The 26,812-nt window shown below is 47.9% G+C and overlaps 1 protein-coding gene across 4 annotated transcripts in view; it reads left to right on the top strand.

Moving 5' to 3' along the window:
- SLC2A9 (solute carrier family 2 member 9) overlaps window positions 1-26,812 on the top strand; it is a 214,319-nt gene that overhangs the window by 167,374 nt on the left and 20,133 nt on the right. The window lies entirely within an intron of this gene.

The following is a 26,812-nucleotide window of genomic DNA, read 5'->3' as shown; positions in this document are numbered from 1 at the left end:
ACGGTGGCTGTACGAGGAGTCTGGAGTGTTCTGAGCCTCAGTTTCCCCAGGACTCGCTTCCAGCCCCAGCTTTGCCATTTCCCGAGTGCGAAAGTCCTCTCCTCTACTGGGGCCTCAGTTTCCCTGGCTTTGTGTCTGTGTCCCATGAGACAGGGGTCCCCCTCAGCTGGGACTGAGAAGGGTGTCAGGGAAGGTCTGACACTCACACACATCTGTCTGGCAGGTGTTGCTGTGGTTATTTCTGTTTCTGTGTAGAGGAAAACAACACTACACTTCTATCAGAATACGTAGAACTGAATTTCTCTTTCTCCCTTTGTACTGCTACTTTTCATGGGCCATCATGTCCCACATCCTGCCACATCTGTGATGGATGAACCACATCCATCCCAAATTCAGGACGGTGGGCTGTTACAGTGAGATAGCAGAATACGCTGTGAAGTGAGGGGGCAGGCGTTATGCACACACACGTGTGCACACAGACACACACACCATGGGGTGACGGTAATCAGAGGGTGAAGAAGACGGAGGCACCCTCCCAGTGGGGCAGTGCACTGACCAGAGGACCAACAAGGGCACATGTAAATGAGTTCAGACCTATGGTGCCCCATCACCCCTTCTGTGGGCAGCGTTCATATGGGCACCCCTGCAGGCAGGCAGCCAGAGGCCCCAGGCTAGGCCTCTGCAGACTGGGGAGCAGACCAGAAGGGCAACCTCTGCTCCCGCAGGGCTTACAGGCTGATGTAGACATCCCACTTGAGACATCAGGCCCCGGGGTTCCTCTCCGGACCTCTTAATCTGAAATCAACACCTGCATGCGTATGCATGCGCAAGTATAGGCACCTGCACACTCACATGCACACATGCACACACACACATGCACACACAGCCATACGTACTCGCTTTCATGTCATCCTGCTTTACTTGCTTGGTCCCACCCTCCCTGGCTTATCTGTTTCCCGTATATCCTCGTTTACTTAATGCACGGATTGGCAAACTTTTCTGTGAAGGTCCAGATATGAATATTTTTACAGACCACACAGTCTCCGTCACAGCTACACACCTCTGCAATGGGGGGGCAAGCAAAGCCATAGACGATGTGCATTCCTGCCAGAAATCCCTCTGTCACCAGAGTGCTTCAGTCAATGGGGAGCTCACTACCTCACAAAACTGTCTGTCTGTAGTCCGGCAAACTACAGCATGTGGGCCAAATCTGGTTGAGAGCTTGTTTCATATGACCCCTGAGCAAAGAATTATTTTTCTTATAAATTTTAAAAGAGAAAGTGTGGGGCACCTGGGCGGCGCAGTCGGTTAAGCTTCCGACTCTTGGTTTCAGCTCACGTCGTGATCTCAGAGTCATGAGCTTGAGCCCCAAGTGGGGCTCCATGCTGAATGGGGAGTTGGCTTGAGATTCTCTCTCTCCCTCCCTGTGCCCCTCTCCCCCACCACTCACTCACTCTCCCAAATAAATAAATAAATCTTTAAAGAAAAGAAGAAGTTGAACATTTACGTTTTAAAGGGGAAAAGAGAAGGATATGGCAGAGAGCACATGTGGTTGCCTAAAAATGCTAATGTATTTCCTATTTGATTTCTGTAGACAGTCTGCCAACCCCAGCTAGAGGCCCTCCATTCTGACATTTGGAAGGGAGACTGCAGGTAGGGAAGGAGGGATTTCCACACAATGGGAGCAGCCAGCAAAAACACCAGAGTGATAAAGAAATTCATGTCAAAGGAACCCAGGTTCTGTGTTTTCTAACACACCCGTGTGGTTCCAGCATGCGGTCAGATTTCAGGACCCTGGGCTAGAGCACTGGTTTTCAACCTGGCTGAGTATGTTACAGTCACCGGCTTAGAGGACCACAGTGAACACTGAGTGTCAGGCCTCACCCGACACCAGCCAAACCAGACTCTGGGTTCTGGGTGGAGCCCAGAACCCCTGCCCAGAGCCTGGAGTGAGATGCCAAGTGCAGAGGACAAGTCAAGATGCACTGGATGCCAACCCAGAGAGCCCGGGGCACTGCACTAAGGATTTATGATTTTATCCTGAGCTCTAGAGAGATCTGTTGGGGGTTTCAAGCATAAACAGCACAGGGCAGATGTACAGTGGGAAGAGGGGATCGGGGAGGCAGATAGAAGGGGAGGGAACAAAGCAGAGGTAGAGGCATCGGCCAGGGCCCGACAGGTAACGCAGTCTGCAGCAAACCACCAGGACAAGGGCGAGGGCAGTGAGCCTGGGCACTGCCTCCCTGACAAGGACCCCAGCATGACCCCAGGACAAGAGCAGGTCACAGAGGGGAAGCTCTCCACTTCATAGTGTGATCTTAGTGCTTTCTGGGTCATCTTCTTCCATAACAGCTGTTTTCCTGGGAAGAACAATGAGCGTTCATGTTGTAACTCAATGGACATCTTCCATCTGCTTCACAAGTAGGCAAAATTGGACTCGTCCACAAACCTGAGGTGCTTTCTTGACCCAAACCACTAAGCTTTGCCTTGGGTTTTGTCCCAAGCCCTCGCCCTTCCTACGGTGGTGTTGATTTTTCTCCCACTGTGCGCGAACACGGTTTTCTTCTTCTGATCACAGAGACTGCTGCGTCTCCGGCGGTTTAGATTCTAAGCTCTCCCTCAGCTTCTGGGAGCCTCCCTGAAGCGAGATCCCCGACCCTCCCTAATCCCAGATCAGCGGGGGCCCTTTACCCTCTGCTCACCAAGCCCCGCCACAGTCGCCCAGCTGCCAGGCCTCACCCGCTAGGAGATTGCCAGGCTTTAGAAACTTCTCTTGAATTCACATTGACAGTGCACAGCTTAAGCCCCAGGGAAATTACCTGTCTAAGGGAGGCTGCCTCTTGGGTCGGGACATCATCTTAACTGGACCGGAAGGAGTGGATCCAAGGAGGAGCCATCCTGGGAAGGTGCAGCTCAGAAATGTTGATAGATAAGGGGCTGAGGTACTCCCTGTTTGAGGGTGCTCTCCCCCTGGCCAAGATTGAGTAAAAAGGATCATCCTCCAAGGAAAGACATCAGGAGTTTGCCCGAGGCAGCTTCTGTGATGAGCAAACCAATTCAAGGAGGCTTGACAGGGAGTTGAAATGAGGTGAAGGGAAAGAGAGAAACAGGGCAGACGGTTTCCTGCTACATATTTTATCTGTGTGCATAACCCTGAGGCAGCGGCCACGACAGCTAATAAATGAGGCACTGTCATAAAAGAGCTTTATCTTTGAGGGAAAGGAGATGCCACCAAAGCACTTCAGTTACAGTGTGAAAAATCTGACAATGTGGGGGCTCTGTGCCGGGCACCAACCCTGGCACCAACTGCCTTCCAAGGGAGGTTTCCATGCTGGTGGGGAGGACAGACACCCCACTGTCTACCCCGCAACATGGGGTGTGGTCACTGCTCCTAGAAGGTCACTCTGATCCAAACACTCCAGAAGGCCAGATCTCCCCTGATGGGGACATACCGGGTGCCTGGTGGCTAGAAAAAGGGCTCCCCTATCTATCACGTTGATTTAATCTACAAAGACAATTATGGACTCTCATCTTAGAGAGAAACATAGATAGATGATAGATAGATGATAGATAATTCATTCGCCCTTTTCACAAATAGTGAGGGCGTACTTGGAGCAGGCGTCCTTCCAGGCCTGGAGACACAGTGGGGAAACACACACGCACATACACACACACAGGATCTGTCCTGGAGGGAGCTTGCCTTAAGTAACAGACGTCAGGGTCCTACTGGGAGGACATGGCGCACTCAGACTGGGGTAATTGGAGGGATGTTTGATAACAAGACAAGCTGTCATGGTAAAGGCAGATTACAGGGAAACGTCAAAGATGTGATCATTTAGATGGTCTCAGCATATGACACTAACTGCCGATGTCCACCCCTCCATCCGCTGGCCATGCAGGAAGTATGCTACTGTAGCGGGGTGAATAGTGCGTGCCCCCTGATTCGCATCTGCTCAGAACCTCACAATGTGACCTCGTTTAGAAGTTGATCTTTATAGCTGTCATTAGTTAAGGATCTCAAGAGGAAATCACCCTGGATTGAGGATGGGCCCAAAAATCCAATGACTGGTGTCCTTATAAGATGAGGAGAGGGCATGTGGAGACACACAGAGGAGAAGGTGATGTGAAGACAGAGGCAGAGAGTTTAGTGACACAGGGACAATCACAGAGCACCAAGGACTACCAGCAACACCAGAAACTAAGAGAGCTCGGGACAGCTCCTCCCTCAGGGCCCCCGAGAAAATGAGCCCTGTCTGTACCCTGACTTCCACGCTGGCCTCCCGAACTGGCAGGAAACGCCTTTCTTTTATTTCAAGTCACCAGGTTTGCAGTGATCTGTTCAGCAGCCTTAGAAACTAGCAGGGCACAGAGTTGGCAGGAAACTACTTCCTTACTCTGGCAGCTGTAGGTGCAGGGCCAGCGGTCATGGAAGTGAGGAGCTTGCATCGTCTGACACTTAATGGCAAACGGATGGGTGGCAGCCTGCTTGCCTTGTTCACGGGCAGGTTCTGCTTATTCAAAGAGACCAAGCAGAACTTTTTAAATGGATACATCCTGCTCAGCACTAGGTACTTCGCCTCATTCACCCTGGTCCTCACAGCACCCTACAAAGGAGACACCCTGTCCCCGACGAGGGCGCCTCCACTTTGGGGAGCCTGCCTTGACCGCATGACCGGTGCACGGGCAGCCCGTCAGGATCTGAACCCACATCTCCCCTGGTCTGCGGTTTCATCTTCCCTGCCATTCTTCCTCCTTCACTTTTGCCAACACTTGGTTTTCCTACTTATCTCTTTCCCCGAGTCTAAGGCAGAGTTAATTAGCAAGCTTATCTCCAGAAACCTGAGTAGGAAGATGTGGCCGTGCTCTATGATTTGCTGCTACATCCTCTCTGGAAAGGATCCTTCCCTCCAAAGCAATCCCAAGTAAATGCTGCTCTGAGAATCAAAGTGTCTCCAAAGTGTCAGCGTGTAAGCCTGGGTTTTCAACAGAAACATGGAAAAATTTGGTCCCGCAGGCCCTGAAATGAGTGACAAGCCCCTGCTTCTAGACTCTTCTGTCTTCCTGCTAGCTGTACCTGAGCAGTCCCTGGGAACCTGGCAGAAAATGCTGACACCTAACTGTTCGCTCACAACCGTGGCCCTGAGAGCCTGGCTCTCGATGTGAGGGTCTTAGTTTCCAATGGCTGCTGTCACGCAGGACCAGGAACAGGAGCCTGGAAGGGACGGAAATGCATTCTCCCGCAATGCTGGAGAGCGAAGTTGGGCATGAAGGAGGGAGCAGAGCTGGCTTCTCCGGAAGCCCTGGGGGACAGTCTGCTCCAGGCCTGTCTCCTGGCTTCTGGTGGCTGCTGGCTTCCTCCACTTGTGGCACTGCGGACCCACACTGATAACCCTGGGATCACTCACTGAATCTTGAGGAATGAATTGAATGCCGTTCTTCCGGACAAGTCAGGGTGAGGCAGAGCTGTGCCTGCTTCCTGCGGCTCCTGCTACAAAGGACCAGTAACTCAGAGGCTGAGAGCCACATGAATTTCCTCTCCTGCCACTCTGGAGGTCCCAAGTCTGAAACCACTTGCACCGGGCAAGGACGGTCTCAAGGGGATTTGCTTGCTGGCCTTATTCCCACTGAGAGACCACCCACACCCCAGATCTTGTGTTCCATCCTCAGTCCTCAGAGCAGCACATGGCATCTTCTCTTGGCACTGACCTCCTGCCTCCTTTGTATAAGGACCCTGTAGTTATTATACCAGACCCACCTGGCTTGGATAGGATGTTCCAGAATAACCTCCCTATCCCAACGTGCTTAATTTGATCACACCTGCTACGTCTGTTTTGTCACGCAGATTCCGGGGCTTCAGATGTGGATACCTTTGTGAGAGAGCCAGTGAGGGGTGGAGGGGTTGGGACATTCGGGTCCTAATAGCCTTTCCTAAGGGTAAAACACATGAGATAGCAGCATATATGGGAAGTGGGCAAGTGGTCCAGGAGGCTAGTGGCATTATGGGGGAGCTGGGTGTTAGCAAAGGGGACTAGGAGGTAGGCAGAACCAGATCGGACCTTCCCCCTGCCACCACTCCAGTGTACTCAGCTTGAATAGTGATTGGATGAGTCTGTCACCTGCCATAACCAGGAAGCACAGACCGAGAGGTTTAAATGGCAGGGATGTACCGTCTCATGGATCTAGAGGGTTGAAGCCCCAGAGCAAAGTGCAGGCAGGGTTGGTTTCTTCTGAGGCCTCTCCCCTTGCCTTGTAGACGGCATCTTCTCCCTGTGTCCTCGTATGGTCGTCCCTCTTTCTCTTATGAGGACAGCAGTTATCATGGATCAGGGCCCACCCATCTGACCTCATTTTGTCTTAATCCCCTCTTTACAGGCCCCACCTCTGAATACAGTCACATCTCGAGGTTAGGACTTCAGCATGAATTTTTTAGGGGGTGTCAAGAGGGGATGACACAATTCAGCCCATAACCTGATTCAAAGTAAAAAGCCTGGAACAAGAAGCCTCCGCAATTCAGACACCAATTCTACCTCTTACTAACAAGTGGCTTCAGGCAAATGGCTTAATCTCTCTGGGCTTCACCTGAAGATTAAAGATAACCACAGGACCTACCTTGCCGGGCCCTCCTAAGGCCTGAATCCACCTATCCATGGATAGGTGGAACCATGTGGCAGGCATTCCTATAGGTGCTGGGGAGACAAAAAAAAGAACAACAGAGACAAAAACGCCTGTCACCGCGGAGCACTTGCTATAGTGGAGGGGAGCACTTGCTATAGTGGAGGGAGACATGAGACAATATGAAAAGTCATTAGTAAAGCGTGCCGGATGGGATAAGCACTGTGGTGAAAATCAGATCAGGGAAGCTGGTTGGGAACCACCTCTGGGAAGGTATTGGGGTTGAACCGGGTTGTTAGGGAAGGCCTCGGTGGCAAGGTGACAGTTGAGCAAAGACGGGAAGGACTGGAGGGACCAAGGCATGCAGATAGCATGGAAGAGCACCCCAAGCAGAGGGAAGAGTCCGTGCAAAGGCCCTGAGGCAGGAACATGTCTGAAGTGTTGCAAGAACAGCAAGGAGGCCACTGAGGTCAGGGAGTGAATGAAGGAAGAGCGGCTGGAGATGGAATTGAATTGCGAGTGATGGGAGACAGGAAGCGGCAGGTCAAGTATTGCTCTGCAGGCCATTTTAAGAACTTCCGGCTTTTTCTTTGGGAGAGATGGCAACCCTCTGGAGATTTGGGGCAGGGGAGTGACAGCTTCTAAGCTCCATTTTAAAAGGATGTTCTTGACTGCTGTGTTAAAACAACCTGTAGGAGGCCAAGGGTAAAAGCTGGGAAACCAGTCAGAAGGTTCTTACAATCGTGCGGGCAAATGGTGGTGACCCCTTGGACCAGGCTGGCAGTGGCGGAAGTGATGAGAAATGGTGGATTCCAAACACAGTAGTATTTGTAAGTTTTAATGGACTGAACGCTTTGGCAGGTTGGATGTGGGATGTGGAGCAAGATTGGAGCACGACCAGAGTGAAAAGACTCCAAGGATGGTGCTGCTGTTAACTGAGGGGGCCAAAGGGACCAGACTGGGGTCAGTCTTAGACGTGGTAGTGTAGTCGTGACCATTAGCCATTCCAGCACAGGTGAGCTGCCACGTTAAAGTACAGGACCTGTCACAGGGTAGCTTGTCCAGAATCTGATGCCAAGATGTAGTTCAGATGAGGGATGTTTATCAGGGGTCCTCGCCCACTGAAGGGAGGCAGGGGGTGGGCGGAGAGAAAGGTTGGGCTGTGATGCAGGCCCAAGGACAGCTCAGCCAACACTGTAGGGAGTCTGCAGTGGAAATGGCTGATCAGATAGGGCCATGCCATAGCCCAGGCCCTTCTACCCCAGTACCTACAGTCACTGGAAGTGGGCCACCCCAGGAAGGGTGTGAGCTGGGGCCAGGTGGGTCTGACTGAGGCTCACCCTAACATAGCTGGAGGCATCTACCAACAGCCCTCCTTCCCTGAAGCCTGATCAGAATAGTGCGACTCCATGCCTGTCATGTCCACATCCCCTTATCTGCAATTCCAAAATTCAAAAGACTCATAAAAAACAATTCTTTTTAATAGTTCTTTTTAATAGTTTGGCACCAAAACATGATCTGAGCAGATGTGAGCCTCTTTATTGTCTTTTTGTCCTGCTCAGTGAGATGCCTGATGATCCTCACCTTAAAGCTCTCCTTTTCCTCAGGCAGTGGCAGGTCTGGTTTCTCCATCTTTCCCCGCTGGCTGTCCCTTCTTTGTCCTCTCCCACTCTTGTCTTCTTCCTGTTCATGGATATTGGCACTCCCTGCTTCTGCCCTTGACCCATGCTCTTCTCTGCAGATGATCAGGTTGATCTTTCCACTGAGAGTGTCCACGTCGACTCTTCTTCTGGTGCCCCCACTCCTTCTCTCCACCTGCACTTCCCTCCCAAGTTTCAGACCCAGGTGTCTACTTCCCTACAGGTCAGCCTCACATAGACATGGTATAGGTTCCTAAAAACTGACCATGCCCAGTAAGAAATCATCATTTCCTCCCTAAATCTGCTTCTTCTCCTGTATCCCCTTATTTCGAAGTATGAAGCCACCAGTGACCTACTTGGTCTGTAGGTCATGCTAAACTCTCCATCCCCCTCATTCCTCACTCCCACACAGGCACTGGTTTTGACATGGGCTCAAACACCTCTGTTAGTGCTCAATAAGGAAGACAACAAATCTCAGCAGAGTACTGCAATTTAACAATTATCATCATCACCACTACCCCCACCATCATCACCACCATCATCATCACCATCACCACCACCACCCCCACCACCCCATCACCATTATCACCATCACCATCATATCACCATCACCACCATCACACCATCATCACAATCACCACCATCATCATCCTCACCACCATCATCACCACCACCACCCCCACCACCCCATCACCATTATCACCATCACCATCATATCACCATTACCACCATCACACCATCATCACAATCACCACCATCATCATCCTCACCACCATCATCACCATCACCACCATCATCACCATCACCACCATCACCACCATCACCACCACCATCACCATCATGACCATCACCACCATCACAACCATAGTCATCATCACCACCATCACCACCACCATCACCATCATGACCATCACCACCATCACCACCATCATCACCATCACCACCATCATCGCCGTCATCACAATCACACCATTGTCACCATCACCACCATCACCATCACCATCACCACCATCATCACCATCATCACCATCATACCATTGTCACCATCACCACCATCATCACCATCACCACCATCATCACCATCATCACCATCATACCATCATCACCATCACCACCATCACCACCATCACCACCGTCATCACCGTCACCATCACCGCCATCACCGCCATAACCGCCATCACTGCCTTCACTGCCGTCACCACCAATCATCACCATCATCACCATCATCACATCACCATCACCATGAGCACCATGGTCACTGCATTATCATCACCAATACCATTTATTGACACTCATTATGGGCCAGGCACAGGGTTAAGTACATTACCCACATTACCTCCTTTAATAAGAAACTCAAATTAGTTGAGACAGAAAATGAGGCATTTCTGTTCACACCAGAAATGCATGTGGACTCAGAGTCTGCAGGCTGGGGCTGGCAGGGGAACAGACCTGAGAGAAACACCACTTCCACTTTAATTTCTTCTCTAACAGTGTTAATGACCAGACTCTTGTGGGGGCTGAGGGAATGGTATTAACCTTATTTATATTTGCATTTTTCCAAGTGGGATATAATTATGTGATCATGATTCACTTCTCTGATGTGTCAAAAACAAGCTGCAAAATGAAAAGTGGCCCACTGTGTTCACACACTGTCCATCATTTAATCTTAAGGAGGCAAGATTCATGCTGATAAAAGTAGTTGAAGGATTTCCACTCAGCTCCCCATATTAGAGGCAGGATGGCCAGCATTTGTGGGGGATCTTAGGCATCCAAAAGTTGACCATTAAGGAGCAAAAAAAGGTGATGTTCCCCAGAGAGACTACATGAAGTGGGAAAGGACCTTGGCTCAGAGCCCCTCCCATTGGTTCATATCCCCACACAACGACCAGTGTGGCCTTGGCCTTCTCACCCTCTCTTGTGTCAGTTTCTCCACATGTAAAATGGGTCACAGATGTCCTGAGGATGAAGTGGGTCAATGTGCAGGAAGCAAGTGTGGATGTGGCCGCATACAGAAAACTAAAGGGAAAATCTTCCACGTAGAGGCAGTAACGAAGGCAAGAACCTGCCTGGCAAGTTCCAGAACAGTGTTGCCTAATAGAAATATCATTCAAGACACAAGTGTTACTTAGATTTTTCTAGTAGCCGCATTCAAAAAGTAAAAAAGGAACTGATAAAATTACTTTTGATAATGTATTGTATTCAGCCCACATATCCAAAACTTCATCATTTCAGCTTGGAATCATTATATAAAATGTGTTAATAAGGTATTCTAAATTTCTTTTTTCCTTTTATAATCTCAGTCTTTGGAATTGGCGTATACTTTATACTTCCAGCACATCTCAGTTCAGACTGGCCACATGTCAGGCACTCAACAAACCCATGAGGTGAGGGCTGCCATGTTCAGGCCATCCTGGAAAGAGCAAGGACGTGTGTGTGGTGGGAGTGGCATGAACAGAGTGGAACGTATGAGACGAAAAGTCAGAGAGTGGGAAGGAACTGTAAGGTCCCACTAGGTCAGCTGTTGGCTCCCAGTGTCGTTGGAAAGTGTAGGAGGGCCTGATCAGAGGGCTGATGGAATCTGATTTCTATTTCAAATGTTCACTTTGACTGCTGCGGGTAATAGATTGGAGGACAGGGTCCTCAGAGACCTGCTCTGCAACAAGTCGTTCCAGAGTAATAGTACCAGTAGTGGTAGTCGTGGTGGTGGTAATCATAGTAATAGTAATCCAACAGAAACAACAGTCACTTTCACATCTATCATATCACCCTGTTAGATCAATGTACCCATTTTACAGATAAGAAAACCAAGAGTCTGAGAGGAAGTAATTGGCCCCACATAGCATAGTTAGTATCAGAGGAAGGACTTGGACCCCTTCCCCTGGGCCACAGTCCCTCCCACTCTCCTGGAATGGCTGGCCAAAGGCAGGGGTCCCAGGAGAGGCACCCATCCCTGCCTCAGTTCTCTGCATTATGTCCCTTCATTCAGGAGCCATATGGTTTGAAATACTCTGTTTGCTAAGAAGGCACATCATGGGCCCTGGAGCCAGATTCCCGCAAACCTGAGTTCCTACAGGAGTCTTGGGCTGTCTCATCAGTCTGCTGGTGGCAGATCTTCAAACACTGCCAAACACAGAACCAGCTCTCACTCGTTTCCTTCTTTTGTGTTCTGGAAAGAGAGTAAGAAACTCACTCCTGCCACATGACACTAAGAGAGAGGCATGGGCATGGGGTCTGATCAGGCCAACCCCTTCTGACTACATGTGACACCCTCAGAAAGTCACTTAGCTTCTCTAAGCTACATTTTCTTGCTGCAAAATGAGACTAGCAGCCCCCATCTTGTTTAGTGATAGGGCCAGTGCTTGGCACACAGAAGGGGCTTGGTGAGTTTTAATTTCCTTTCTTGCCTCCCTCCCTTTATTGAGGCATATTTAAATGGATTCCGTAACAACACAAATTATAAATTCAGAGTCCTAGAAAGAACTGATAAATGGTCTGATAGAAATTTGGTTTTCACAAGCTCTCCAAGGTGATAAATACATGGTAAATTAATGATGAAATTAATGATGCCATGACTTGATTTCCTGTAGAAAATTCTAGAACAGGGTTCCTCAACATCAGCACTATGGGCACTGGGGATGGATAATCCTTTGTGATGGAGGTCATCCTGGGCATGGTACAATGTTGAGCAGCACCCTTGGCCTGTACTCCCCAGCTGCCTGTAGCACCTCCTCTTAGTTGTGACAACCAAAAATGTCCCCAGATGTGGCCACATGTCCCTTGGAGGCAGAACAACCCCCAGTTTATAACTACTGTCATAACCTGGTATTGTGGAGTAAGTACAGGCTTCAGACTCAAACCAACCTAGCTCATCACCTGTTGCAAGTCAACCTGTGTGTGTGAAAGTATGAGTGTGTGAGTGTCTGTCGTCATGTCTCTGCTTATTTCCTTGTGTCTAAATAGCAGCCTTTGCTTGAGTGTCAGCTGTGTGTCATGTATTAACTCCTGTGAATCCCACCAGAAGCCTCTGTGATCATTACCCTTTTACAGGGGAGGAAACTGAGGCACACAGAGAGAAGGGGTCATACAGGGTCCCACAGCCAGTTTCAGGCAAGCTTGTTTTCAAGTCTGAGCATTTCAGCTTCATGCCGTGTGTTCTTGTAAATCCTGCTCCATGCTGTGAAATGCACATGAGGCAGTAGGACCTCCCTAACACCACTAGAACCTGGCCAGGCACATAGAAATGCTCAGTGAACACTAGTTCCCCTCCTCACTTAGTCAGTTTCATCCAAGAAGATTCTTAGGGTCCCACATTCCATGGTTACATCGCGAAGTGTTTATATTGGAATAGGAAAGGAGCTTAAAATCTGCTAATGATCTTCTCTTGTGTTAGGGTAGGACACCTGCAGTGGTTTGACTCAGTAAGTGGGGAGAAGGGGGTACTGAAACAGCAGAGGAAGAATCAAATGCTCTTGCTCACGTGCTCAGAAGAGGTGGGAGCTGGGTCTTCAAACCCATCTCGTGTCTTCAAGCCAACACCTTTCTGAAGCACCTTGTCTGTATGAATGGGGCATTTTTCAGACATCTGTATTAGATTCCTGTTGCTGTTCTAACAAATCATCACAAACGTAGTGGATTACATCAGCACATGTACTATCTTACAATTCTGAGTTCAGATGTCTACATGGGTCGGCACAGTTGTGTGCCTCCCTGAGGTTTCAGGGGGGAGTTCATTCCCTGACTTCTCTAGCTTCTAGAGCTTTCTACCCTGCTTTCTTGCATGGCCCCTCCTCCATCTTCAAATTTCTGCTTCTGTACAAATCTCTTCTTCAGACTTTGACCCTCCTGCCTCCCTCTTTTAAGGACCCTCATGATGACACTGAACCATCCTAGTGATCCAGGATCTTTCCCATCCTAACATCCTTCACTTAATCCCATTGGCAAAGTCCCTTTGCCCTGCAAGGTGACGTTATGTACAGGTTCTGGGGGTTGGGACATGGACTTCTTTGGAGGGAATGATTCTGTCACAGCCTCCTTCACACTTTAAGTTTACATGAGAGGAAATAAGCACCGAGAATATGAAATGGCCTTTCCTCTATTTTATGCCTCCCATGGGCATCTCAATGCAGTTGAGACTCTGGGCTTCACATTCACACAGCAGGTCCCCCTGGCACGCTGCAGTTCTGAAGCTATGCTAAGGAGACATGAAAGTCTTTGCTACATCAAACAAGCCTCCGGCGAGAGAGCTGGTTCTGAGAGCTCATCAAGCCAGCCGCGTGGACGGCTGTTTCTCCCAAACAGTGGCAGCCACTAATGGGAGGTCTTACCTGCGGCCAAGTCTCCTCTATCAGAACCAGTCAGGGAAACAGGTCCATGCACATGCACAGCCTTGCCCTGGGGTTCTCCATCTGTGCACCCAACATCTTGATTTAAGCAATATGGATGCAAATATAAAATCAGGCTTGTTAGAATTCTGTCTGAAAGGGGTCCACAGGGACTCTCTTTGTGAGGAAAATAATACGTACTTGAGTGCCTGGATTTTGTCTGCATTGGCTATTTGCAGTATACTTTTTGCTCTCTTACCAATTCTCTGTTATGTCCCCAATTAATTCATTCAACAAAAGATTTCGAACACACACTAGGTGCCTGGTACTACACTCCATACTGAGGTTGCAGAACTAGAGTTAGAGATGTTTTCCTTTCATCTAGAGTTGAAAATCTAATTGAGAGGACAGACACTCAAACTGATGGTTATAGATCAGCCTTGGAAGTGTAAACATAACAAGTTTGACTGGCAAGTCTAAAAGTCAGGATTTGGGAAGGTAAGGTGGTAGGTAAGTGCATTCTTAGTTTAAAAGTACCTACCAATTATATGTTAATTTAAAAAGTACTTACCAAGCACTTCTTATGTTGATCAGGCAACTGTGAATGGTGATCTCACGGTGGGTGGGGAAGGGGCCCTCTCAGACCACAAGCTGTCCCCCCACAAACGCATATTTATAGAACCCTGACTAGTGAACGAATAAATACGTTAAAATGAGCAACAAATGCTAAGAAGGAGTAAACAGAGTAAGGGACCAGAGTCAGGGAAGAAATAGCAGCTTTAGTAATGGGTGAATAGGAAGGTCCTCTTTGCGAGAAGACAGCACTGGAGGCAAGACTTGGATGCTAAGAAGGAAGCATCCCTCTGAGGATCAGGACAAGAATGTGCAAAGGTCCTAAGGCAGGAACTTGTTTGGAAGGGTCAAGGAAGGCTGGAGTGTTATTAGCAAGGGAAGGAGATAAAGGTAGAGAGATAGCAGAGGCCCAGGAACAGAAGAGCTCACAACTCCACTAAAGAGTTGGGATTTTCTCTTCTCTTTTCTTTTTTCACTCAAATATAATTAACACACAGTGTCCTATTAGTTTTGGGTGTACACCATTATGATCTAACAATTCTGTACATTACTCAGTACTCGAGGATAAGTGTACCCATCATCCCCATCCCCTACCCACCCACCCTCTGGCAACCACCAGTTTGTTCTCTGTGTTTTAGAGTCTATTTGTTTATTAGATATGTCTCTCTTTATTATTTTCTTTATTTGTTTTGGTTCATAAGTTCCCCATATGAGTGAAATCATACAGCATTTGCCTTTCTCTGACTTATTTTGTTTAGCATTATATTCTCTAGGTCCATCCATGTCATTGCCAATGGCAAGTTTTCATTCTTTTTATAGCTGAGTAGTATTCCATTGTCTATATATACACCCACTCTTCTGTATCCATTCATCTGTCGATGGACATTTGGGCTGCTTCCATATCTTGGCTATTGTAAATAATGCGATAAGCCTATGGGTGCACTATCCCTTTGACTAGTGTTTTTGTTTTCTTTGGGTAAATGCCCAAGAGCAATTATTAGATCATATGGTAGTTCTACTTTTAATTTTCTGAGGACCCTCCATCCTGTTTTCCATAGTGTTTCCAAAATTTGCAATCTACCAACAGTGCACAGGGGCTCCTTTCTGTCCACACCCTAGCCAACACCTTTTATTTCTTGTCTTTTTGATACTAGCCATTCTGACAGGTGCAAGGTAGTATTCTACCGTGGTTTTGATTTGCATTTGCCTGGTGATGAGTGATGTTTACCATCTTTTCATGTGTCTGTTGGCCATCTATAAGTCTTTGGAAAAATGTATAGTCAGGTTCTCTGTCCATTTTTAAATTAGGTTACTTGTTTTTCTGATGTTGAGTTGTATATGTTCTTTATATATTTTGGATATTAACCCCTTATCAGATCTATCATTTGAAAATATCTTCTCCCCTTCAGTAGATTGTCTTTTTGTCTTGTTGATGGTTTCCTTCACTGTGTAGAAGCAGGGTTTTTTGGTATAGTCCCAATAGCTTTATTTTCCTTTTGTTTCCCTTGCTGTAGGAAACATATCTAGAAAAATGTTTCTACAGCAGATGTCAGAGAAATTACTGCCTATGTTCTCTAGGAATTTTATGGTTTCAAGTCTCACATTTAGGTCTGGGAAGCTGAGGGGATGCTTTAAGCTTCCACGCTGCACCTGCCAGCCTCAGAGGGGGTCCCAAAAGGGAGAAGGGAGATCTCAGCTAGGGCTTCAGAGGTGATCAGACTCAGACTTGTGCTCTTTCTTTCTCAAAGAAGTGAGTTCCCTGTCACTTGAGGTGTACAAGGAATCTTGTTGGTAGGATTCCATGGAAGGGAGCCAGGTTGACTGGGAGTCCAACCCTAGCTGGAGGGGCAAGGCCCAAGAAGGGACAACATGATTCCTCACGAGGCAAAATGAACGAGGAGTCTGAAGCCAGACTCCAAGCCAGTCCTGTCTAGGAAACAGAGGGTTCCAGTTCCTCTTTCCCTGTTTCTCACCTAGTCATTTGTCTGATGGCTCAGTCATTTGCCCGTTTCTAGATATCCTCCTTCATTTGTTCATGTACTGGTTCACTCATCATAACCCTTTCACGGAACACTGCCTCCTGAAGCCTCCTTTCCTGGGCCTGTCAGTTCAGTGCTCTGAGACCCATGGGCATGACAGGCAGCATCCCTCAGCATGCCGGGGCTGGCAGCCTGGCAGGCAGGGGGCAGCTAGTGATGTACAGTGAATCCGAAAAGTAAGGAGGAGTTTTTCAGGCATAGAGGGGGAGAAGGGGAAAAAGGGCAGGGGCTCCCCACAGAGAAGACCACCAGGTACAAGTTAACTTGTCAAGAGCGGTAGGTTCCCCCTCCTCTGCTGCTGTCTGAGCCACCCTGGCCCTTTCCCAGAAAGTCTGGAACTTCGTGGGGCAGGAGGAACCCAGGCTGTGGGAGTGGGCCGGCCAGACAGCTGTGGGATGGCTCGCAGGAAGGTTTCTGCTCCCCACCCTCCCTCCAGAGCCAGGCTGAGCTGAGCCGTGCAGAGGCCTGCGTGTCTACAGCCAAGCAGGGGTGAGTGCGGCTGGGTGTGCTGGTTCCGGGGGGAGCTTTTAGCTCAGGCTTCATGTCTGCCATAGCAACAGGAGCTGAGGGCAGCGCAGACTTGAGGAAGGTACCTGGAAAAGAAAGCTAAGCTCACCCCACTGTTCAGAGTAACTCCCAAGAAAAGGCAGGAGAAGGAGCACTGCCTGACGAGCTTGCACGTGCACAGAGTACTTAAACTTGGCCGCATGTCACTTATTTTCGCCTTCTCCTGGTCCCGTTTCAATCATTTGCATGTGGGCTTCCTTCTCCGCACTCCCTTACTCAGCCTCAGAGCTGACGTGGCAAGAAGACCAGGCCTCTCACCCCATCTCTGCTGTATTAGGTGAAGTACCTTGGGCAAGTCACCTCACCTTTCTGTGTCTTGGATTCTTGGTCTGTAAATTGGGAATAACATTACTTGCCTGGAACGAGTTTTAGGCACATGAGCATTAATCACGATGACTACGTAGATAGCCACACTGGAAGGGTTCAGCGTGGTGGGGGAAGGGGGGTGGGGGGGTGGTGGGGATTAGTTTTTTTAAGATGTTCTCCTGGACTGAGAGGATTTCATGGGGAGCAGTAGATGTGGGTCCAGATCCCATCTCTGCCACTGCCTTACCAGCTGTGGGACCTTAGCCAAGAGTTTTTACCTTGGGCCTCAATTCTCTTACAAGTAGTTTGCTCAGATTCTACCTGATATCCAGAGTGCCATTGTCAATGGCACCCATTGACTCTGAAGATGTCTGGGTTTAAAAAGCAAATCAAGGGTTCTTCCCACCCATCAATAAAGTGGGCCTGACAGTACATCCTCAGGGGGCTTCTGGAAGGATGAACAAGGAGAATGCAAAGGAAAACTCGTGATAAGCCTGAAAATGCCCAATCAGGCACCTCATGCCATGATAGGCCCGCCCATAGTCACATTCATGGAGGCGTCAGTCTGCTAGCCAAAAAGAAGTAGCAGTGTACATTCTACCACAGTCATGAAGACCTTGCACAGCACGCAGAAGTTGTTGGAAACTTCCTTCTCCTTCTCTGTTGATCTCAGCACCACTAATGTATTGAGCTGCCCACAAAGGCCACCTCCTGCCCACGGCAAGCCCCCAAGTCTCCCCACATTTGAAGCCCTGTACTTCCCCATCTCTTCTCCTCCTGCCCAATCATTCCCTAGGGAGATCAACTCAATCTCTTGGAAGTATGGTACAGCTTGACATCTTCTCTTACCCCCTTCTACACCATCAACCCTTACAACAATCAGGAAATAATCAAGTTGAGATACCACGGGGGTGACCAGTCGGCCCTGGGGGTTCCTGAGACCAGATGTTCTGCTTTCAAAGCCGGGACAAGTTGGTTACCCCAGATGCCCCAGGAGTCTCAATGAAAAATCAGTAGAGTTCAGTAAAGGGCAGGCTGGTGTGAGCCTCAGTCTCCAGCAGAGCAGGACTTTGAAAAACTAGAATGGGTTTCTCAAGAAAGAGACCCTCACACAAGGATTCAAGGAAAGCAGCTTACTTGGGGGTTGATCCCAGGAAGCACCTGGAGGGGAGTAGACATGTAAGGTGGGGAAGGAAAGGCAGATCAAGGAAGGGGCTTTACAGATCAAGTCACTCCCACATGCAAGCAGAAGAGAATCCAGCCAGGGAACTCTGAACAACTGTAGGAAGTACGCGTATCAGAGTCACTCTGATCCCAACGACGTATTTACAAGTCCCTCTGGCCTGGGAAGGGAGAGGTGTCAACTCTCCAGCCCTGCAGCTCAGGTGGAAAGGCAGACCAATGCCTCTCTGGTGATGCAGGCAGGCAGGGGGATTTGGGGCCAGCACTGAGATGCAGAAAACCGATGGGGTAAAAAGGGACCACCACTCACATCTGCTTGGGCATTCGAGGTCTTGAGCCAGAGAACACCATGCACCCACAGGATCTGAGATCCCATGTAGCCCCAGGACCGTGGCTCCTTCAGAGCTGTAGACCTAGGGCCCAGACAGCACTAACACCCCACATAGCACCAGACCCCCACAGGAACTCAGGAATTTGTGTTCACTGAATGAATAAACAAACCAGTCCATTCCACATCTGCGAAAACTAAGACCCAGGCTGAGAGTGGGCTTGCCTCCAGTTACAGGTGTCCCCAAGGTCCTGGCCCTTATTCCAGACTGCCTTACAAGTGCAGGACCCATAACGAAGACCCTTCCTTAGCCACTCACGCATGCTTGTCTGTCTCAACATCCCCTAGCCCACGCAAACAAGGAAGAGGGTTCAAGCTTAAAGCCTGCTCACAGAGCATGCCCTCCATGGCACTGAAGTAGAAGCTCCTTAGTAACAGATCATCAAAGTGTGGTTAGCCCAGCCAACAGAACACTTCTCTGTGGGTTTTTCTTGATAGATTTCAGTTGTCTTCTCTGACCTGCTAGTTAGCTGTCATCACTCATAACGATGTGGCAGCTCCCCATTTTTAATTAGAATTAGTAGAGTCAGTTTCATGTGGCCCATTTGCCTCTAAGACTCTTCAGGAACATCCTCTCTTCTAGAAACTCCAGATGTCCAAACTTAAGAATTTGACTTAAACGTCTGGATTAGAGAAACTCCATTAGAATAAAGTTTCTGTGATAACTGGAATTCAAGAGGGGACTCGTTTCACGTTTCCGTGGAGTGGAATTTGGGAAGGAATTTAAAGATGTCGCGTGATTGATCCCATGCAAATGCAAGGTAGAATCACAGAAGGCAGCCGTTAATGAGACTGAGAGGCACCAAGTGCTTTATCACAAATATTTTCCCAACCTTTTTTTTTTAATTTTTTATTTCTTTTCAGCGTAACAGTATTCATTGTTTTTGCACCACACCCAGTGCTCCATGCAATCCGTGCCCTCCTTAATACCCACCACCTGGTTCCCCCAACCTCTCCTAACCAGTGTCCCTGTCCACCTCCACTGTCCCTCTGTGACCCCGGCTCCGCTCTGTACCAGGGACCATTCTCCAGTGTGCAGTCTGATCCATCTCCCTCCTGCTAAAACCTTGTGCCTACAAACTTCTGAACCCCCCCCCAGCAGACGTCTGGGGACCCCCCAGCTCTGTACAGTCCTGTGTGGATATGCCTCTGCTGCCCCCAGACAGACACCCTCCAACCCCACTCCCATGTTCTGCACCCCCCCAGCTGGTTCCTTGACCATGTAATGAATTCCTGCTCCCCCTTAAAAGACGTGTTTAATGATCATTCTTTCCTATTTCTTCATCCATTCATCCATCCAACAAACATCTATTGAGGGACACAATTTGCTGTGGGGAAAGTGACAGTGAGCAAAAGAACACACTACCTACCCCCAAAGAGCATGATAAATAAGCAAAATAAATAAAGAAATAAAAAGATAAGGAAGGCTAGCATCCATGGAAGGCATAGGTGGGACCTCCTCCTTCCATCTAATGAGACACATTCCACTCTCTTTCCCCACTCCTGGAGAAGCCTCCCTTTCGTTTCTTTAGCAGACACGCTCCCTGTGGGTGAGACCACAGGCTTGGGTCAGGACCTTGTCTGGTTACCTGGGCTGGGCTGCAGCTAGACTACAGGAAAGGAAGAAATGTGTCACGGCTTATATGTCATGTACTGAGGGCCAAGCCCATGCTGAGTAAGTTGTCCCTATGCTGTGTGCCCCAAAGTCCCTCAGACCCTGGGCGCATTTCCAGCAGCGAGCACCACCTGAGCGTGAAAGGAGTGAGTCATTCCCAGGAAGAACAGTGCTCACAGCAGACAGGCTCATTGGGAAGGCTGAAACAGGGAGTCTCACTTCTCTCTGGCCTCCATCTCCCCCCATGGAAGGTAGGGCTGGGGCTGGACAGTTGAAGCCTGATTTTGCAGCATCTCTGAATGCAAAAGGAGCAGACTGTTTTTGCTCACTCAGTTCAGACCACTGACTCCTGATGACTTATAATTCTTCTTTGTCCAAGATCAGCAGTGTCTGAGGCCATCTCCCTGTGGAGTTTATCGCTCCCTTTCTACAATGATTTAAAACCCCACAGAGGGCAAACTTTTCAGGACTCTGGCACATAGTCAGTACTCAGCAAGCATCTACGTGATTGCATGATGGGAAGAAGAATAACCACGACAGTTGATAGCACTGAGCCTTTACAACATGTTCAACACAGTGTTTAAGGACTTTCGTTTGATCCCCAAAACAATGCTAAGAGGTAGGAGCTGTCCTTGTTTTACCCATGAGAAAATGGAGAGCCATCCATATGACTTCTCTGTGATCACACAGGCTGTAGGTGAAGAGTTTCTCGGACTCCAAAGCCAGTGCTCCCGGCCACCAGCATGGCCGCCTCAGTGTGTGTACCATGTGACAAGCGGGTGCTACCGCCGGCTTTACTGAGAGGCTAAGTAGCTTATCAAGTGCCCAGACTGTAAGAGGGGAAACCGAGGCTTGCAGAAAGCCCAAAGCCTCCCACCTTATTGGCCACGGAGCCAGAAGTGCCCACTGAAAGTCAGAACGGACGAGCCTCTGCAAGGTTGTCCCGGGGGAGCACCCCCACATCTCCCATCCTTCCCTGCCTGGGAAGCCCACCCCTGAAGAGGTGGGCATCCCTTCTGAGAGGTCAGACCTGCCCTTTCTCCATTTGGCTGAACAGGTGTCCTCCAAGGTGATGACCTTCCCGAGCATATAGCGCCCCCACCTTCCAGCGCTGCTCCCCAGCCGTGTCTTCTGAGTGCTGAACTAGTGCTGGTTGTCCTCATAAAACAAACCTGCCTGAAAGAGTGCATTTGCCCTTTCTCTGGTGTCTTCTGGAGATTGGGCAGGGGAGAGGGTTGTTGATCTGGATCAGAAGCTCTTGGTGATGACTTGTGTGGCCTTCAGCACCTCTTTCTGCTTCTCTTTGGCCTCAATTCCCTCACCTGTCAAATGGGTATTAGAATTCCTGTCTCCTAAGGTAGTTATGTGAACTAGTCATGTAGACTAGTAGATTCTGAAAATGCCCAGCACAGGGCTTGGAACGTAAATGTGGGTGAAAATGGACAGATGAACAGCCAAAAAAGGACGAAGTCTAGTGAGGTAAACACAGCAGAATATCCATGAAGAATTTTCAAAATTATTATATTAAATTGAAAAAAATTTAAAGGTATTTTTTAAACTGGTGCTTGGGGGGAAATATGTTTAAAGTATTAAGTAGCATATGGGCACACCTGTGGAGATTATTAAGGGGATTTAAAAGCCCTTATTAAAGGATTTTTAAAGTTGATGGTAATGGCTCCATTAAAAGAATGTAATAATATGAATTATAGAAAAGTTTGGACAGTTGCCCTTTATTTCTTTTATATGAAAATGAATTACGTTTTGATGTTTTACGTAGATACCTGGCAAGAGCTAGAAAACAGAGACGGGGGGTGAGGCAGCAGGGAAGGGAGGGCTGACAGCCGCGTGCAGGGAAACTGTCAGAAGCAGAAATGACAGCTGTCTGCTGGAGTACCACAGACGCACATTGCTAAGCAGGTTCCTTTTGGTCCTCAAAACGCCAGACAGGGGGCACCTGGGTGGCTCAGTGGGTTAAAGCCTCTGCCTTCGGCTCGGGTCATGGTCTCAGGGTCCTGGGATCGAGCCCTGCATTGGGCTCTCTGCTCAGCGGGGAGCCTGCTTCCTCCTCTCTCTCTCTCTGCCTGCCTCTCTGCCTACTTGTGATCTCTATCTGTCAAATAAATAAATAAATCTTTAAAAAAATAAAAAATAAAATAATTTTAAAAAAAAAAAACGCCAAACAGGTAGGGACTATGGCCGTCTTCATTCTGAGATGGGTTTTCCACAGTTTCCTGAGGGTCCCCAGTTGGATTCAGTTCTGGCAGCACATGGAGGTAACTTGCTGCTTACCCACCCTCTCTGCTCGTCCTTCAGTCGCCCACATGCTTACCAGCATTTCCTAGGATCGACTCACACACAAACCACATGTCGGAATCTGCTTCTGGGGGAAGCCAAAATAAGCTAGCCAAATAAAATAACAAGTAAGAACTGAATAAGATAGCAAGGTCTATTGGCCAAGAGACGGAATCACTTGGGGCTGACTTGCAAAGTCTAAGCTACACCACGCTACTAGCCAACGGTGTGAGTCCTCACCGGTTACAGAGTGGAAGCAGTAGCATGAAGGCACAGTCACCTTTTTATCCTTTTGAGCTGGGAGGTGCAGTCGAAAGAAGTCAGGACTTTGGGGTGCCCAAAATCCTGGCTCAGTTGGTTGAGGGTCCGACTCTTGATTTCAGCTTCTGTCATGATCTTAGGGTTGGAGGATCAAGACCCATTTTGGACTCCACGCTCAGCACAGAGTCTGTGTGTCTCTCTCCTTCTGTCCCTCCCCCCTGCTTTCTCTCTCTCTCTCTCAAATAAATAAAGGGGCACATAGGTGGCTCAGTCTGTTAAGCGTCTGACTTCAGCTCTAGTCACGATTTCAGGGTCCTGGGATCAAGCCCCGAGCCAGGCTCAGTTCTCAGCTAGGAGTCTGCTTGTCCTCTGCCCTACCCCACCCCGCTTGTGCTTGCTCTCTCTCTCTCTCTCTCTCTCTCTCTCTTCCTCTCAAATAAATAAAAGAAACAAATCTTCTTTTTTTTAATTTTTTTAATGAAAAGAAGGCAGGATTTCAAGTCTGAAGATCCACCTCTGTGTCCTGACTCTTGTGGGGTGGCCTGACCTGGTGGAGACCAAAGGTGCAGGTAGTGAAAGGATTCACTCATGGCAGAGCAGAAGAGATTATTGAAAGCACCACAAGGGCGCAGCGGGCGAGACAGCAGAGGAGAAACTGACTACCACATGAGGTGGTAGGAGCCATAGCATTGGGGCCAGTGAGGAGCTATGGGAATGTATGGAATTTTCCTTTTTTGGTACCTGTGCCCAGTTGTAAGTATCCTGTTGGTCAGCTAGGGCCTGTGGCTGTTTCAAGGTCAGTGGCTTAGTGCACCTGTTTGCATTCAACCCAGGGGTCACTGTGGGCCCTTGTGCCTTGATCAGGTTTCCATTGCTCAAGCCTGTTGCTTGAAAGTAGACTTTATGTCTTCCACTTTCAAGTGAGACCAATAACTTCAGCCCTTCATCTTCTACAGTCTCAGTTTCCTAATCTGTAGTCGTAATTTGTAACTCAGAGTTTGGTCATGAAGAAAGATCCAGTGAGACATGGCTTGCAAAATCTTTTTGTAAACAGTAAGATCCACAAATAAAGGGCCCCAACCAGAGAATTTGGAAGAGAATTTGGAAAGATTTGTCAAAATCCTTTACAAGAAGGGATTTTTTTTCAACCGCTCTTTAATTTTGAAGCACGTTGTTTTAAGATGAGCCACAACTGCACCACAAGAAATACCAATCCCTAACCTTTAGAAAACATGTCATCAGGGGATTTTAGGTAAGTATGTCATGTATAGCCTTATTACAGAATCTTCCTCCCATAAATACCCAACAAAATGAGCTTTAAAAAAAGTTAGGGGTACCCGGGTGGCTCAGTCGGTTAAGTGTGTGCCTTTGGCTCAGGTCCTGATCTCAGGGTCCTGGGATCAAGTCCCACATCCATCAGGGTCCCTGCTCAGTGAGGAGTCTGCTTCTCCCTCTCCCTATGCCCCTCCCCCTGCTCGTGCTCTCTCTCTTGCGCTCTCTCTTGCACTCTCTCTCTCTCAAATAAATACAATCTTTTAAAAAGTTTTTTTTTTTTTAAAGCAACAACCAAACAAATCTTTATGCAGGAAAAAAAAATTGACCAGCAGCAACCCATGAAGGCTGTTCTAGCATAGTACATTCTGTTTCCACCCTTCAGAAACACCACTGACCAGGGAACAGGATTCAAAATCCCCTAAGAACGCTTACTAACATCTATGATTTGTGGGGAAAATAGAGTGAAGAAGTGAGTCAGCAATCAGGGGAAAAGATAGCTCCCCCCATAGCAGCCCCCGCAAAGGCTTCTCACTTTCCAAGACTTTATCCTAATTTGAGGAGACCAGTTGAAGCCCACAGAAGCTGAGTGTACTTCTGACCTCCTGGCATGGGTTCCAGTGCACGTCAATTAAAATGTCAGAGATGGAAACAGAGCCCAGATGCTCCAGAAAGGGCTGCCCCCACCACATTTCCTCTACTCCCAACCCCCAGCATTGCCTTCCATCAAGGAAAAGTACTGAAAAACAGTACTCATGCCTCAAACCATGATTTGAAAGATAACCTGGAAGAAGATAAGAGAAGGTGTCAAGGATGAATCACCATATCAGAGCAGGTGGAAATCTGGATGGAGCAACTCACCTTATGTATAGAAAGACAAAGAGCAGTGGCATAGGGAATGTACAACATAGGACAAGAAGGAAGAAGGGACAAGGGACAAGGGACGGAGAAGAGAAAGAAGGAAGAGATTGCCCAGAGCATGAAAAATCTGTGCAAAAACAAGAGGATAAAGTCATTCAGGAAACAAAAGATATGGAAGAGGGACAAAAATCATCCAACGTAAGGATAATAACTTCTCTGGAGTTAAAAAGTCCAACAGGCAGAACAGGAGAGGATTTCAAGTCTAAGGTGGGAAATAAATGAATAGTAGATCTGTACTTGAGAAGGACACACTGCGTTCTAAGAAAGACTGTTATAGGAAGACCAACACCGGGCACATCATAGTTACTGAATTGTTAAGTTGATAACTTCAAGCATAAGGAAAGATTTCTTCAGGGCTTTAGGTGGAAAAAGCCAATCCTCTAAAGGATAAATATTAGAATAGTTCTAGGCTTCTTAATAGCACACTCAGTATCAGTGCCAAGCACCAAAATACAAGAGGAGATCATCTCGGGATGGAAGGTTTAGGGACAACTTTTGTTTCTTTTCATGCTTTTCTATGTTGTATGTTTTCTTAGTTGTTAAAAATGGGTAAATGTTACTCATGACCATCAGAAAAATATAGTTAACACTATTTTCATTTTGGAAAACAACACACACAAAAAAAAAGGGCCTACCAGAAATCCATTTTGTTTCCATATCAAACCTCATTCTTTCCCACTTTACCCTGGATTAAAGAAACAGACAGTGAGAGGCTCTTAGGAAACCTGGCTATCAATACCTGAAGACAGAAGAGAAACAAACAAATTTCAGGATTTGGGGGAGCATTCAGATACAACCATGAAGACTGCTAAGTTTTCTTCACATATTTTAAAAATTTTAAACATCTTAGTCTTGCTTGCATCACAGTGGAGTCATTAAGACTCATACTGGCATCACCCACCCTTGAGTTTGAGACACACTGGTAGTATGACTCGAGGAAATTAGTTAACTTCTTAGGCCTCAGTTTTATACATTAAATGGGAAAAATAGTAATCATAACTAGTGCATAGTAGTGGTAATTAAATGAAATAATGTATGTCAAGTGCCCTTTACAATGTATGCCATGTAGTTACTGTCACCACCATCAGCACCTGCAGTAGCACCATTGTCCTTTCTGTAATCATCACCATCTTCATTTCTATCATCATCACTTTCATCATCATCATCACTAACATTATCATCACCATCATCTCTAACATCATCATCACCATCATCACCATCATCATCACTGTCATCATCATCATCATCAACACCATCAGCAACAGCAGCATCATCACCATCATCATCACCACCAACACATCACCATCATCACCATCATCATCATTGTCATCATCATCACCATCATCAACTTCATCACAACCACCATCATCATCATTACCACCACCATCATCACTCTTTGCTAAGAGACCTTGGGCATGTCACTCCCCTTCTCTGAGCTTCAGCTAACTCATTATAAAATGGAAATAATGCAGCAGGAGAGTTTTAAATTATTATCATAGAACCTAAGACTTATTGAGGGTCTCCCTGTGCCAGACTTATACTGAGTGCCTACACACAGAAGTTCACTTAATCCTCACAAACACACCCATGGCAGGTCCCTACTGTCATCACTGTACAGGTGAGAGAGATTTGGTAGACCCAGCACTTAAACCTGTTCTTACTAAAACCAGAGGCTAAGCCCTAGTCCCCTGTGCTTCGCCACCTCCTTTGGTTGTGAGATTCAAGTGAGATCATGGAAATGAAACCAATCAGAGAAATAGGCTGTGCAGGATTCTTCAGGTTTCTTGTATTTGCCCTCCAGGGTGACCTGAAGGAAGAATAGA

The sequence above is a fragment of the Martes martes genome (assembly GCF_963455335.1).
Source record: "Martes martes genome assembly, chromosome: 2".
Taxonomy (NCBI): domain Eukaryota; kingdom Metazoa; phylum Chordata; class Mammalia; order Carnivora; family Mustelidae; genus Martes; species Martes martes.
The sequence above is the reverse complement of the archived record's forward strand: the minus strand, read 5'-3'. Positions and strand labels throughout refer to the sequence as shown.